Raw genomic sequence first — 13,116 nt, 5'->3', positions numbered from 1 at the left:
TTTTTTTTTTTTTAAATAGCTGTCACATCTGGCTCTTTGTTTTTTGGCCTGGATTATAAAATGAAGGGTTTAAAAAGAAAAAAATATCCTACGCAAAACACATCCACCCACAAGACTTCCTCTAGATTGCCACATTTTGTATTAGATGTAAGTAATCTTGGACTGTCACAGATTCTTGTTTCCGGAAGGGGTTTTCTAGCTAAAGAAAACCTATCAATTAGCCAGATCCTGCCAATACGTGCCCCCTCGGAGTGTCTTGGCACTGCGAGTATTAACTCTTGCAAACCGACACTTTTAGAAATCTGTAACTTGAAACATATAGCAGTTTTTATATTTAAACCATAGGCCCACAAGTGGAGACCAATATTTTTATAAAAGCAAATGGCTTGTATGGAGCTTAATATTTTTAAAAGGATACGCTCCTTCAAGTTGACAGAGCGCCCCTGCAGGCCACCGGAGTTCTGTTTCTCTGACTGTTCCTGGCCCAACTGCTTTTTCCAGGGTTCGCCCCAGATGGACCAGTCTGTGGGATTACTGGGGTACTGGATACACCCATGACAAAACGTAGGCACTCTACCTAATGCAGCTGCCGGCCTTAAGCCAACACCTTAGGGAAGATGTTTAAACTATCAGCCCCGAGGAGAGCCTTTATCCTAATTAAATTTACACAGGAACTAAGTAGAGGGGGCTGAGTGGCTCTGCAGCCCCTAGGCCCTCCCCTGGCATCCTCCACCCCGAGGCCGGGCTGCCAAACCCCGGGCAGCTCCGCGGCCCCCTCATGGCTAACGATGCTGTTCCTGCTGAACCAGCCAGAAACAACACTGGAAGTGAGTTTATTTTTACCCCAGGCTTTGTCATTTATTATTACTGAAAAACTAAGAGACAGCTTTTGGCTGAATACCCCGTGGAATATTCAAGATCTCCATGCAGGACTGGGCCCTCCATCTGCCACATTTATCTTTTTGAAGTGGCCTTCTCCTCCCCGCTGCCAATGTTCCCCTTAGCGAGGATATCTGGATTCAACACCAGAGGCTTTCTCTCTCCCGTCAGGCGCCTAAGGGATCCTGTGATGACATCATAAGGCCGCCCTTGTGACATCACAGCTTCTTCCGTGGAAACAAATCATTGGTTCCTCAGACGGCATGGTTTATTTAATGGGAGAGGGGTGGAGGAGGGGCAGAGAAATTTAAACATCTCTAGCAGGTTTCTTATGCACACAGACTTAACAGCAAAAATGTGCTTTACTGAAGGGTGTTCCCTCTGAGTTCAGGTATATTTCAGTCCTGGAGGGTATCTTTTTCCCTGGTCTAAATGGTGGAAATCCTATTACCTGCTGATTTGATGCCTCCTAGAACCACGAGACCCAGCTGGATGGTGCATTTGTGACTCCTCCTCCTATGTTACATTCAAACTACTCATTCAACTCCTCTGATGATGGAACTGGGCATACATATCCTTTCTCCTCTTTCTTTTTAGTCAAGCGAACTTGACTGGAGCCTCTCAGAGAAAATACAGAATGACTGAGACACCGTGCTCAGCCCAGACCCCTTCTCTCTTTCCCTTTGCTGTTTCCATATTTAATTTCAAGCTGCTGCTTCCCAGTTGATTTTCCCCCAGCACTATGCTCTAGTTCTCAAACGCGACAAACACTTCCTTCTGGATGGCTTTGGCAGATGAGGAAACTGAGGCCCCGGAATTTGCCCAAGGGAACATGTCTACGCGGAGGAGAACGGAGTCCGTGGTACAGTTTAGCCAGAAGCCAAACCCACTGGGCAGTACTACGTCTGAGCAAATAATTCATAGGAAGGAGGGTTCTGGGTAAAAGCCAAGGGTAACAATCTGTGACCTTTACATTCCACATTACAACTCTCGCCCAAAAACCCTGACGGCAAAACCTATGTTTCCCACATCAACGCATTTGTTTATAAATATGTACTTAAGCCAAATTCAGAAACAAAATGCCCTAGAAAAGTTTAAGGCCTGAGTAGACCACTGCCTGGGTCTGAGAACAGCCTGCCTGGGGATCTATCCTGCCACCCAGGATGGAGAAGCAGTGGCAGCTATTCGTTGGGAACAATAAGTAAGGCTGTTCCATTCAGCTGTCTGCCTTCTGTTGAGAAAGTGGGGTTTCCCCAGCTCCCCGCTTTGCCGCAACCCTTCACACACTTATCATAGAACTTTTGCTCATGGCATTCCCTTGGGGGCCTTAAATCACCAGGCAATTAAAACCCAAGAAGCAGAGTGGGTGTGCAGCTCTGATTTGAAGCAAGGCAGCCTTCCCAGTTATAACTCAGATCCAGCGCTGTTCTGGGGTCCCTGCGGTGGCTCTGACATGTGCCCTGCGTGACCAAGCACAAAGCTCCCACTTCTACGCCATTGCCATACCAGCAGATTTCACGCCAAGTAAACAATCGCGGGGTAAGCATGCTATCCTAAGTCCTCCTACAGATCGCTGGCAGAAAGTCAGTGGGGGCTTTTCCCCCCGGTGCCTGGCTGACTCAGATCTCTCCTCTCCTCGTGGCTGCCTCGAGGAGGCCAAGGTTCCAGGTTTTCTGGTTTCAAAATAAATTGGCAGAAATCTGACTCGATGCCAATACCGCCCTCCTGCCCGCAGGCATCTGGGGCCTGGTGGGAGGTCTCTTAGCAACCAGGCTCAAATCAAATATTTGGGCATCTGGACACATTCTGATTGGAATGAGCTCATGAACAAAAACTTCTCTCTTTCCCTCAGCTCAGCTACTGAGGGTTCGGAAGGGATGCTGAGCCCCTTGGTGGCCTCCCCACGCTGGATGCTCAGTGACTCACGTGGAACGTTAAACAAGAGGCAGCCTGGGCTGGCAGGCCAGAGATCTGACTTCTATTTCTGGCTTGACATGTATCCTTGAACAGGACACTAGAACTTTCTTGTTGCTGTGCCCACATAGAGCCCAAAGTTTTCATTTGACCCTCTGCAGGCAGCCTTTTGACAGAAATCAGAATATCCATGGGCGCACAGAGGGCTGGAGCTCCAGTTCAATTCAGAAGGGAACCAGAAGAAAAACGAGTTTCAGGGAGCTCTCCCCCACTATGTGCCCATCACCTTCTCCCCGCCCCACCCCCTTCCCTGCAAATGACAAAGGGCAAATGGGAGGGAGAAGGGGGCAAATGGGTGCTAGCCAAGAGAGTTTCAGATCTTTTACCTTCCAACACTGATTGCCAGGTTTACGCTATCCTGGTACACTCGAGAAAGACTAAACACGTCGAAGCTGGCTGAAGATGCTAATTCAAACTGGTGTGCTCATGGACAGGGGAGGCTTTATCTCAGCTTTTATATCTATAAAATGGAGCTTTTAAATCCTAGTCTGATCTCCTGAGAGATGGGCTGGGCAGGGCTCCCCTCCCCCAGCCAACATGCCTGCCCCTCCTAGCCCTGGATGCCCAGCATAATTATCTGCCACTCATGTGGCATATTTCTATGTGCACAGATGTCTAACCTCTTCATTGAGCCTCCAAATGCAGATGTCATGTCTTACACAGCCCTTGTCACCTTTCAAGTCACCTAACCCACAGCCCTGAGGGCAAGCAATGAGGGTTCCTAAAGAAACCCTTATTAGATTTAATGAACACCCCAACCTCACGTCCTGAGGATGCTCAAACAGGGCAGCCTGACGAGCTCTCGCCAATAGAAACGGTCGTCTTTTCTTTTCATGGAAATGAGAAGTCACCGGTTGGTGAGTTGTGAAAAGAAACGGGGCTCTGGGATTGGCACCACCAGTTTGCCCCAGCCACTCTCTGGCTGTGTAGTCTTGGGCAAGTTGCATAACCTGTCTCAGTCTCTGTTTCCTTATCTGGAGAATGGAGATACAGTAGTACTTATTTTGCTGGATTGTTCTAAGAATCAAATAGTAACTCTAAAGCATCTAACACAGAGGTGGTCAAGAAATGGTAAGTCTTATTGTTGCCACGACGTTTTCATCCAATCATTTAACCATTAAATGAAGGCATACTTGGGTTACTTAGTTGTTCTGATTACAACATTATTTTTGTTCTTTTTCTAAAAAGGTATAGAAAAGTATGGAATGAGGTCATCAAGCACCCCAGCTTCTATGGCTTAAGGTAAACCATATTACCGTTTTTAAATCACCCCTTGGTTTAAGAAAAAAATAAATTATCTGTGGCAACAATGACTGAGAGGGCATTTAATAAAATAATTTTGGTCCAAGCAAATATGAAAGTTAATGATGAGCATTTAACAGTGACTCTGGATCCCGCATCATATGACCTCCTTCCTCGATCTGCTTCAGAAGCAGCCTGAGTTTTTCTCTGGGAGACTCGGGATGAGTTTTTGTTGATTTTGTTTATATTATAGAAGATGCTAGACTTCAAGCACCGAAAGACCTGCTCCTTCTAAAGTGAGCCTGAACAAGACTTCACAATAGACACATTTTATCCTTTTCACTGTCATCAGCAAACAAAGAAGCCAGCATTATCCATCAAAGCCCTAAACTGGAACCAGCCCAGCATCCAACAGGTCTAGACCATGTTTACACAAAGCAATGAAATGTAATACTTTCCCTCAAGCCTCAAGGCGAAGATTCTGGTCAAAATAATATCAAGTGGGAAATTAAAACAAAATAACAATGATTGTGTCGATCTAACAATAAAGTTTATGAAATAATAAAAGGAAATAGGATCTTCTAAATAGTAGAAGCTGTTATGAAGATTTGAGCTTGACCCCCAAGAGTACACTTTTCCAATATGTTTTCATTTAAAAATATATACACTTAGATTAAGTACTTGGTTATCTTTACAAAGTAACCTTTTCTCCTAGTTGATGTATGTTGAGCATCTACTATAGGCCAGACATCGCTGGGGAAACAATAGGGAAAAAAAATAAATGTGCCACCCTCATGAAAGTTACATTCCAGTGTGTGACAGAGATAATAAATGAAAATGTTAAAATGTTATTATAGTGTGACTTTACAAAAAACTTTTACACTTAAATTTGACTGCCATGCTGTCAAGTAGCTAGGGTTTAATGAATGCATCTGGTAGAAAAGGGAAGAAACTTGGCCCGTATAATCCAGCTGATAGGTGGCAGACCCAGGATTTGGACCCGGGTCATCCAGTACTCCCGCTTCTGACCATGGCAGACTAAGTAATTCAGGTCAAGCCTCCTATCAAAGACAACTTAAAAGCTGGATTAAATATTTGTTTAATTTTCTTAAAAGCATCGAAGCAATAATAAGGTAGTGAAGAAACATCTGCCAAAATCTAGGAGAGGACAAACCCTCGAGAGGTTAGCCAGCCCACAAAGCTTTTATCTAAAGGCCTTCGTCAATCTGGAAAAGAAAACAACTTTAAAAACAAGCTCTTGTTTCGATAGCCTCACGAGGCCAAAGCCCAGAGCCTGCCAAAGTCAGGGATCCAGACAAACCACTGTGCATTTCAAGCTGGGTGCCTGGGTTGGGGGAGAGGGGAGTCCACAGCCCTCGGCCTTAAGGACAGGTCCACTGAGTGCAGGAGATCTCAAGCTTCGCTCATGGACTGAGGTGCCTTCGGATGGGAAGAACCTTCAACACCTGGCAGACACAAGCGAAAAGCCTCTCTAAAAGGAGATTCTACTATTATTCGTGCGTGTGTGTCTGTGTGTGTCATAAGCCACTTAACAATGGGGATATGATCTGAGAAATGCATCCTTACGTGATTTCACAGTTGTGCAAACATCATCGAGCACATTTACACAAACCTAGATGGTCTAGCCTACTGCACGCCTCAGCTGTGTGGTACAACCCACTGCTCCTAGGCTTTAAACCCATGCAGGACGTTACTGCACAAAACAACACACGATTAAATCAAGCACAAGAGAAAATGATGCAGTCAAGAGATGCAGTAAACATGAGCTATTCATGAGGCTGCTGCCAGCATAACGTGGCATACTGTTTTACAGCAAACTTTTTAAAGTGTATACTTTAAAATAACAATAAAAAGTATAGTAAACATATAAACAAGTAACATAATCATTTAATATCATTACCAAGTATTATGTACTAGACCTAATTGTATGTGCTACACTTTTATATGACTGGCAGTAGGTTTGTTTACACCAGGATCACCACAAACACGTGAGTAATGCATTGTGCTATGACATCACAATGGCTGCTACCTCACCAGGCAATAGGCATTTTTCAGCTCCATCATAATCTTACGGGACCACTGTCATGTATGCATGGTCCCTTGCTCACCAAAATGTCATTATGGAGCAGCACATGACCCTGTGTGTGTGTGTGTGTGTGTGTGTGTGTGTGTGTGTGTATTTATCATATATATTCAATGCCTAATGTGTATACATATTTTTTTTCTCAATGTCTAATGACTACGAAGAGAATTGAAACACTCAAGGAAACAGGACATTTTGAGCAAGAATAGCAGAAACAGCTGAGAGTGGAAACAGGCCCACAAATATTTTAGAAATGGAAACTCTTAGATACAGACTATAAAACAACTCTACTTTCTATATTCAGAAACATAAATGCCACACTTGGAAATTTTGACAGGGATCTGGAAACTATAGAAAATGAAATAAAAGATTTTTAAAAGAGCCAAATAGAAATTCTCAAACTGGGAAATACGATCACTGAAGTTTAAAAAAAAAACAAACAACAAAACAAAAACAAAAATGACTGGGTTAGCAGCAGGTTATCGCAGCTGAAGTGAGAATTAGTGAACTGGAAGACAAATCGGAAAAAAACCCATCCGGAATTCATCTTGAAAAGGAGCGGGGGAAAGGGAAATAGAAAATAGAGGACACGTTTAAAAGGTCTAACATACATTTAATTGGCATCCAGAGAGGAAACAGATATTGGAACAAAGGCAGTATCTGAAGAGATAATAGCTAAGAATTTTCCAGAACTGATAGCTGACATCAACTTGCAGTTTCAAGAGCCCAACGAATCCCAAGCAACATGAATCTTCGAAAATTTACACTTAGGTACAACTTACAGAAACTGTAAATGCCGAAGACAGAGTGAAATCTTGAGCCCAGACCCGGGGAGGCTGAGTTCGGCTGTCCTCCTCCTTCATCGATGCCTGAGCATCGCCTCACTAATCTTCCACCTGCCTCGCTCCTCCTGCGCGCGTGACAACCTGCGTTCTGTTTGAAGTGGCCCTCTTTTTACATATGCAGAAACGCCACTGGTTTCTAGACGTTTCTAGATGCTACGACTAGTTGGTAGCAATCAGAAGAATAAAACACGCTATTTGAAACAAGCAGTTTGAAACAAAACTCGCGGCCATGCAAACAAATCGGCAAGGGCCAGATGGAGTTAGGAGGAGGACGATACAAACGACAACGGGAAGTCGCACGTGAATTTGCGAGTGAGTGAGTGTGTGAGCGGATAGGCAAAGCGAGGCCATTTCCCCAAGACTCTGTCAGGAACACTGACTATCAGGAACGTTTCAGACGGAGACCATCCGGCTCAGGAGGGAAAAGCAAAAATCTCCATCACGTTTCTTTACTCCTCTCCCATCACATGTTATCTATGGCAGTTTCTAAAACTATAAAGGTTTTTTTAAATTCAGGGTAGAAATGCACTTAAATGGAATTGCAATGTATTGAGTTCTTTCAAGAAGTACAAACCGGTGCTTGGCACTAAACACCAGGGCATGGGAAGGATGGCCATGACCTTGAGATAGTCACAGTGCTGTGGCACATCTCCCCCTTCTACACCAGAATGGACTTCCTGGGGTCTCCAGCTCTTGTCCCCAACTTCGGAACCGCCTAATGTCGTACCCAGGGAAGGGTGGGATATAGGTGACAGGGCACTAGGCCGGAAGTCAGGAGATGAGGTTCCAGACGAGATGGTCCAGGCTCAGCCCTGCCTCCTTTCACCCGTGCACCGTAGACACTCACTCCCTCAGGCCCAATGCCATAGTGGGGATGCGGGGGTGAGTGGGGGTGGGCATGTTCTGCCACATCTCTCAGTAAGGGTGAGCTGTGTAGCTTGAAACAGCCCCAGGAAACTCTGACGGGTCCTTTCCAAGAAGCGGCTCATACACAAGAGCGTGGTATCCCAGCAGAAGTTAATGTTCTGCGATGTCCCCTACACCCTCTGTATTCCTCTCTCTCCCGCTTCTGTTCCTGCCTCTGTCAGATCTGGAGAAGTGGAATTTGGACGACAGCACCCCCCGGCTCTGGCCCCACGCTTGACACATATAATCACCAAAACAGACGGGTGGAAAGGCAAGGTGCAGCCCTCAAAGCCATTCTGTGGCAAAGCAGGTCCCACGACAAGCTAATTAGTGATCAAAATGCAGCCGCTCCAAGCAGCTTTATCACCATTGTGAGCTGAGAGCAGAAGGACACCCACAGGGCTGTCACTGGCCATCCCTTTATCCCACCAGCCCCCCTCTCTCTCTCCTATGGCCTTAGTGTCATGTTCTGCCTCGAATTCCAGCCTGTGGCCCCATCTGATGTCCCCTGTCATACCAGGAGCACATTGTGCACGAGAAATGGTACCCAGAAGTAACTCCCTTCATCTGGGGGGCTCTTTACAGTCTCTCAAGAGTGTTGATATTGTGGAAATCCTGTTAAAAAATGGTGAATTGCTTTGCCTTGGGAGCAAATATTTGGGAGTTACAGACAGGTGACTTGCTGTCCCTTTAAGAAGGTATATAAATCTTTCCTGAAATCATTGGCTGCAACCCTGCAGGGTGGCACAAAACACCCACCACCAAGACTAATCTGTGCCCAGGAAGAATAATAATAACCACCCTCATTATGTTCACGAGGTGACTGCTGCTCCATCACTGTCCGTGGACCACTCGTTTCAGTTGGCTTTGCCAATTGTGAGAATGAATTCACACCAATTCGTTCATCCACACCCTCAGTCCACTCCCTGCCCTGTGATCAGTGGCAGGCACGTAGAGAATGTCTGGCTGTTGGCTGCCACTGTGGAAAAGAGCAAACCTCACTGGTTTAGACCTGGCCAAACCTGTTCTTAATGGGCAGGGGACAAGGAGGGCAGGTACACCTGCCATAGAGCCATCCTTAGTATTTGGCAGCTCTGTAATTCCTACGGGCTCGGGTAACCAGAAATCACAGTCCTGCAGCCAATGGGCTCAATATGAGAACCTGCAGATAAGGCTTGTTTTGGCCAGAGAGATGTGTTTTTGTTTTTGTTTTAAGTTGCCAACATTTAAATGTAGGCAATTTCATACAAACACCTAGATTCTTTACTGCTCTTGAAAAATCAGAAGCTCCAGAGACACTTCTGATGAGCTGTCATCACTTGGAGCCGAAGAGCCCTCCCTGCTGAGACTGGGCCCTCCAATCACCAGAGTTCTACCAGGTGCAAAGCCAGGTTTGTGGGACTCGAAGCTTATGCAACTTGGGAAATATCTCGCTAAGAAAAATAAATCAAAATCATAAATATAAAATTGTTATGCCTCCTCCAAGGGCCCGAGCAAGTGACGGGGCGCAAAGCTTACACAGCATGAGCTTCCAGTCACCCCATCTCAGGTCCCCACCCCGGCCTCTGACTTCATCCCAGCCCAGCGCCTACACGTGCTGCCCTCCCAGCCCGCGGAGGCCTCTGAGCCTGTGACCTCTTGTCTACACCTTGTGGCCACCAGTTCCTGCCACCATTCCTCCTCGTTCCAGCCCTGATTTCCAGTATAAATACAGCTGGGCCCTGGCCCTGTAAGGCAGGTCCCAGCCTCCCTAAAACACCAGTAACTAAAATGAGAGGTGACTTCACTTATTTGAAGAGGTAGTAAAAAGAAGCCTTTATGCTTTACAACCTCCTCTCCTTTGCAAGGTTAAAAGGAGGCGGGGGGAAGAGTCCAAGCATCTGCCTGGAGTGGTTCCTTACCAGCAGAGAGATCTGTGAACAGCCCGAAAAGAAGGCGGAAAGGACACTAAACGTCTGCTAAATCTACAGCCTAATTTCCCTTCTGTCTGGGCTGCTCATTGGCTCACTGAGGTTGTCCATCATCTCCAAATGACCTTGTTCTGGGGGGAAGCAGGGTGGGCAGATGGAGGGGAGAAATGTAAAAAAAAGTTTCCCAAAGGGTGGTAAACTGTATTGTCACAATTAGATTAGGAATGAGATACTCAGCAGTACTTATTGAGTGCCTACTGTGTACTCACACTACCTCCCTTATACTGGGTCTTATACCAGATGGCACGTGGTGGCTGCCCTGTGGGTATCTGCAGTCTAGTTGCAGAAACAGACACCTCCAGAGACAGTTAGAAGACAAGAAAATACCATAAAGGCTGGTAGGAATATCACAGAGGCTGGACTGGGAAGATGTTGTGACCCCAGGGACCCCAAATATGCAGAAGACAGCACCGAGGAAACTCCAGATGGCAGAAAGGTGAGGGAGACCAGGAGGTCTGCGTCTGGAGGGCCAGAGGATGAGCTGGGAGCAGAGAAATAAAAAGAAAAGCAGGTAGGGAACCATCAGGAAGGGACTCGAATTCTAGAGAAAGGTCTTTGGATTGTCTCAGTGACAGAGGACAATACATATAATAAAAATGCACGTGGCAGTGCTTTTCAGCTTATTGAAAACAAACATTGTGACGTGTTCCCATTTAATTCTGACATGCTCTGCATCATGCAATACATGTATACTGTAGAAAATCTGGAAGATAGCAAAACCTAAAAACTGTTAATTCTATCAACCAGCAATAACCACTGTTAACATTTGGGCATATTGCCTTCCTGTTTTACTTCTAAATATTTTTTTGTTTCAGAAATGGGATGAGTGTATCTATTTTCACTAAACACCACACATAAGACTTTACCCATGTCATTGACTATTCATTGAAAACATAATGTTTATTAGCTGCATAATATTCCATTTTCTTGTTGTACCATAATGTTAATGATTGCTGTCTGCTGAACATATAAGTTGCCTCCAATTTTTCATTATTACGAATAATGCTTCAGTGAACATCCCAGTCTATAAAGATTGGTCTGCATCTCTCCGATTACTTCATGATATTAAATTATTAGAATAAAGAGTATAAATATTTTTAAGACTCTTGATATTTATATTGAAAAAAATTCTGTTAAAAGATCCTTCTACCAATGTATTCTTTCATCAGGAGTATATGAAAGGGCTTGTTTTCTTGCAGATACATGCTAGAGTTAACTATTTTTTTTAGAAATCTTTGCTCATTTGACAAATGAAAAACAGAATCACAAAATCGCATCTAAATAATTGTTTTTGGTACTTATGAGTTTGAATTTTTAGAAATGTATTTTTTATTAGTGTGTATTTCTAAGAATTATCTGTATTTTCACTCATTTTACTATTGGTGCAAAGTATTTATCATTTTATATTTTAAAAGCTCTTTATATATTTGATTGCCCCTTATTATGTAATGTGTTTTAATTTTGCTTGATATTTTGACCAAAAAATGTTTTACATTTTATATAATTCAATCTATTGATCTTTCCCTTTTTAATTTCTCCTGCTGATTTTTAAAAATTACAATGTCCTTTCCTACTCAGATTCCTTATATTTTCTTTTGGATTTTTAAAAAATTTATTTATTTTTATTATAGGGACATTGGTTAACGAAATCCAGTAAGTTTCAGGTTCTTTTGGATTCTTTTATAGTTTCATTTTTACATTTCTCTCTTATTCTATCTAGAACTCATTTGACATGACTTTACCTTCTACAGTGAAGGTAAATATAATTTGAGACTTCTCCCAGATAGTCCATTTTCCCACCATCACTCATTAAATAATTCATTAAATAAATTCATCCCATTAGCAATGATTTGTAAAAGCTCCTTTGCCATCTCTTCCTATTATGTGTTCTGGGATCAGCTTCATGGTTGTCTTCTCTGTTCTATTCAACTGTGTTTATGCCTTAATCACTGTAATCTTATACATACAAGAACTTATCGCTGTTTCAGAGATTTTGTGGATGTGCTTTCATAAATAATTCTATTTGAAAATAAAGACGATCGATTTCTCTCATTTCTTTTCTCCTAGTTATCACTCAGGTAAAAGACAAATGTTCGGAGAAACAGATGTCTGGACTAAACCTAAGAAAGGCTCTTGCAATTCTGTGCCTCCTCTTTGGTGAAGGAAAAAAAAGTGTCTATGGCCATGCCACTCTGAACAAGCCCGATCCTGCCTGATCTCGGAAGCTAAGCAGGGTTGGGCCTGGTTAGTACATAGATGGGAGACCACCTAGGAAAACCAAGTGCTATAGGCATAAAAAATAAGGGATTGTAAGCTGACAAGTTTCTTGCAGTCTGTGAGGTCAACCAAGGGTTGCTTTGACTAAAAAAAAAAAAAAGTGTGGTCTGCTTATTAAAATGGAACACTCACTGAATTGAAAAAATCGAAACGAAACAACAGTAGTGAAATCTGAACATAAGCTTGTTTTATTTTTCGAAATTGAGAACAAGTGTGTTAACCTCAAGAAAACCTGAATCTATAAAGGAAGTTGAGCCTTGGAAGTAGAAGCTGTGATCGTCAGAGCTTTCCTTTCCCAAACAGAAAAGTTTGGGGGTGAGCAGACGATGAAATGAATTCACTTATAATACTCTTTAGAAGTGATGCATGAAACAGTCTTTGTATTGAATTTTGTCTACTGGGGCTCAAATTCTTCTCTAAAGAAGATCTGCAATGATAGATGCCTTTCCACCTCCACAGCGCCCCCAGCATAGGGTCAGCTGTCAAGGATTTATGGATGTCTGGTTCATCCAGGTATAAGACACTGCAAATCGACTTGACTGTCAGCCTTTGCTGTCATCACAAGTCACATCACAGCTGAGTCCGCCCAGTCTACTTGATCAAAACATGTCGTTTATTCTCCCTACTCTCCCAGTGTTCCTTGCACCCCCAGTCAACTAGCCTTGGGAAATGAGTGCCCTGGTTCACAAGCAAGCTGGGGAAGCTGTGAGTCAGAACAATCATCGCCATAACTGGAAACAATCAAGGTGTCCACCCTCTTAGAGAGAGGTAAGTCAGGCTGCCTCAACTGCTCGGTTGTGAGCTCTTGCAGGACAAGGTCTGCACTTTATTTCTCTCCCATTCATGGATGACATTAGACAGTCAACCTTGAATGAATGCGTGAACTGTGACATTAAGAAGACAGTCCGTTACTAAGGGA

The 13,116-nt window shown here is 43.8% G+C and overlaps 1 pseudogene; it reads left to right on the top strand.

Moving 5' to 3' along the window:
- The first annotated feature begins 12,094 nt into the window (after nt 1-12,094).
- On the top strand, nt 12,095-12,213 carry LOC120614795 (uncharacterized; annotated as a pseudogene).
- Nucleotides 12,214-13,116: the final 903 nt, after the last annotated feature.

The sequence above is a fragment of the Pteropus medius genome, unplaced genomic scaffold (assembly GCF_902729225.1).
Source record: "Pteropus medius unplaced genomic scaffold, Ma_sr-lr_union100, whole genome shotgun sequence".
NCBI classification, from domain to species: domain Eukaryota; kingdom Metazoa; phylum Chordata; class Mammalia; order Chiroptera; family Pteropodidae; genus Pteropus; species Pteropus medius.
The sequence above is the reverse complement of the archived record's forward strand: the minus strand, read 5'-3'. Positions and strand labels throughout refer to the sequence as shown.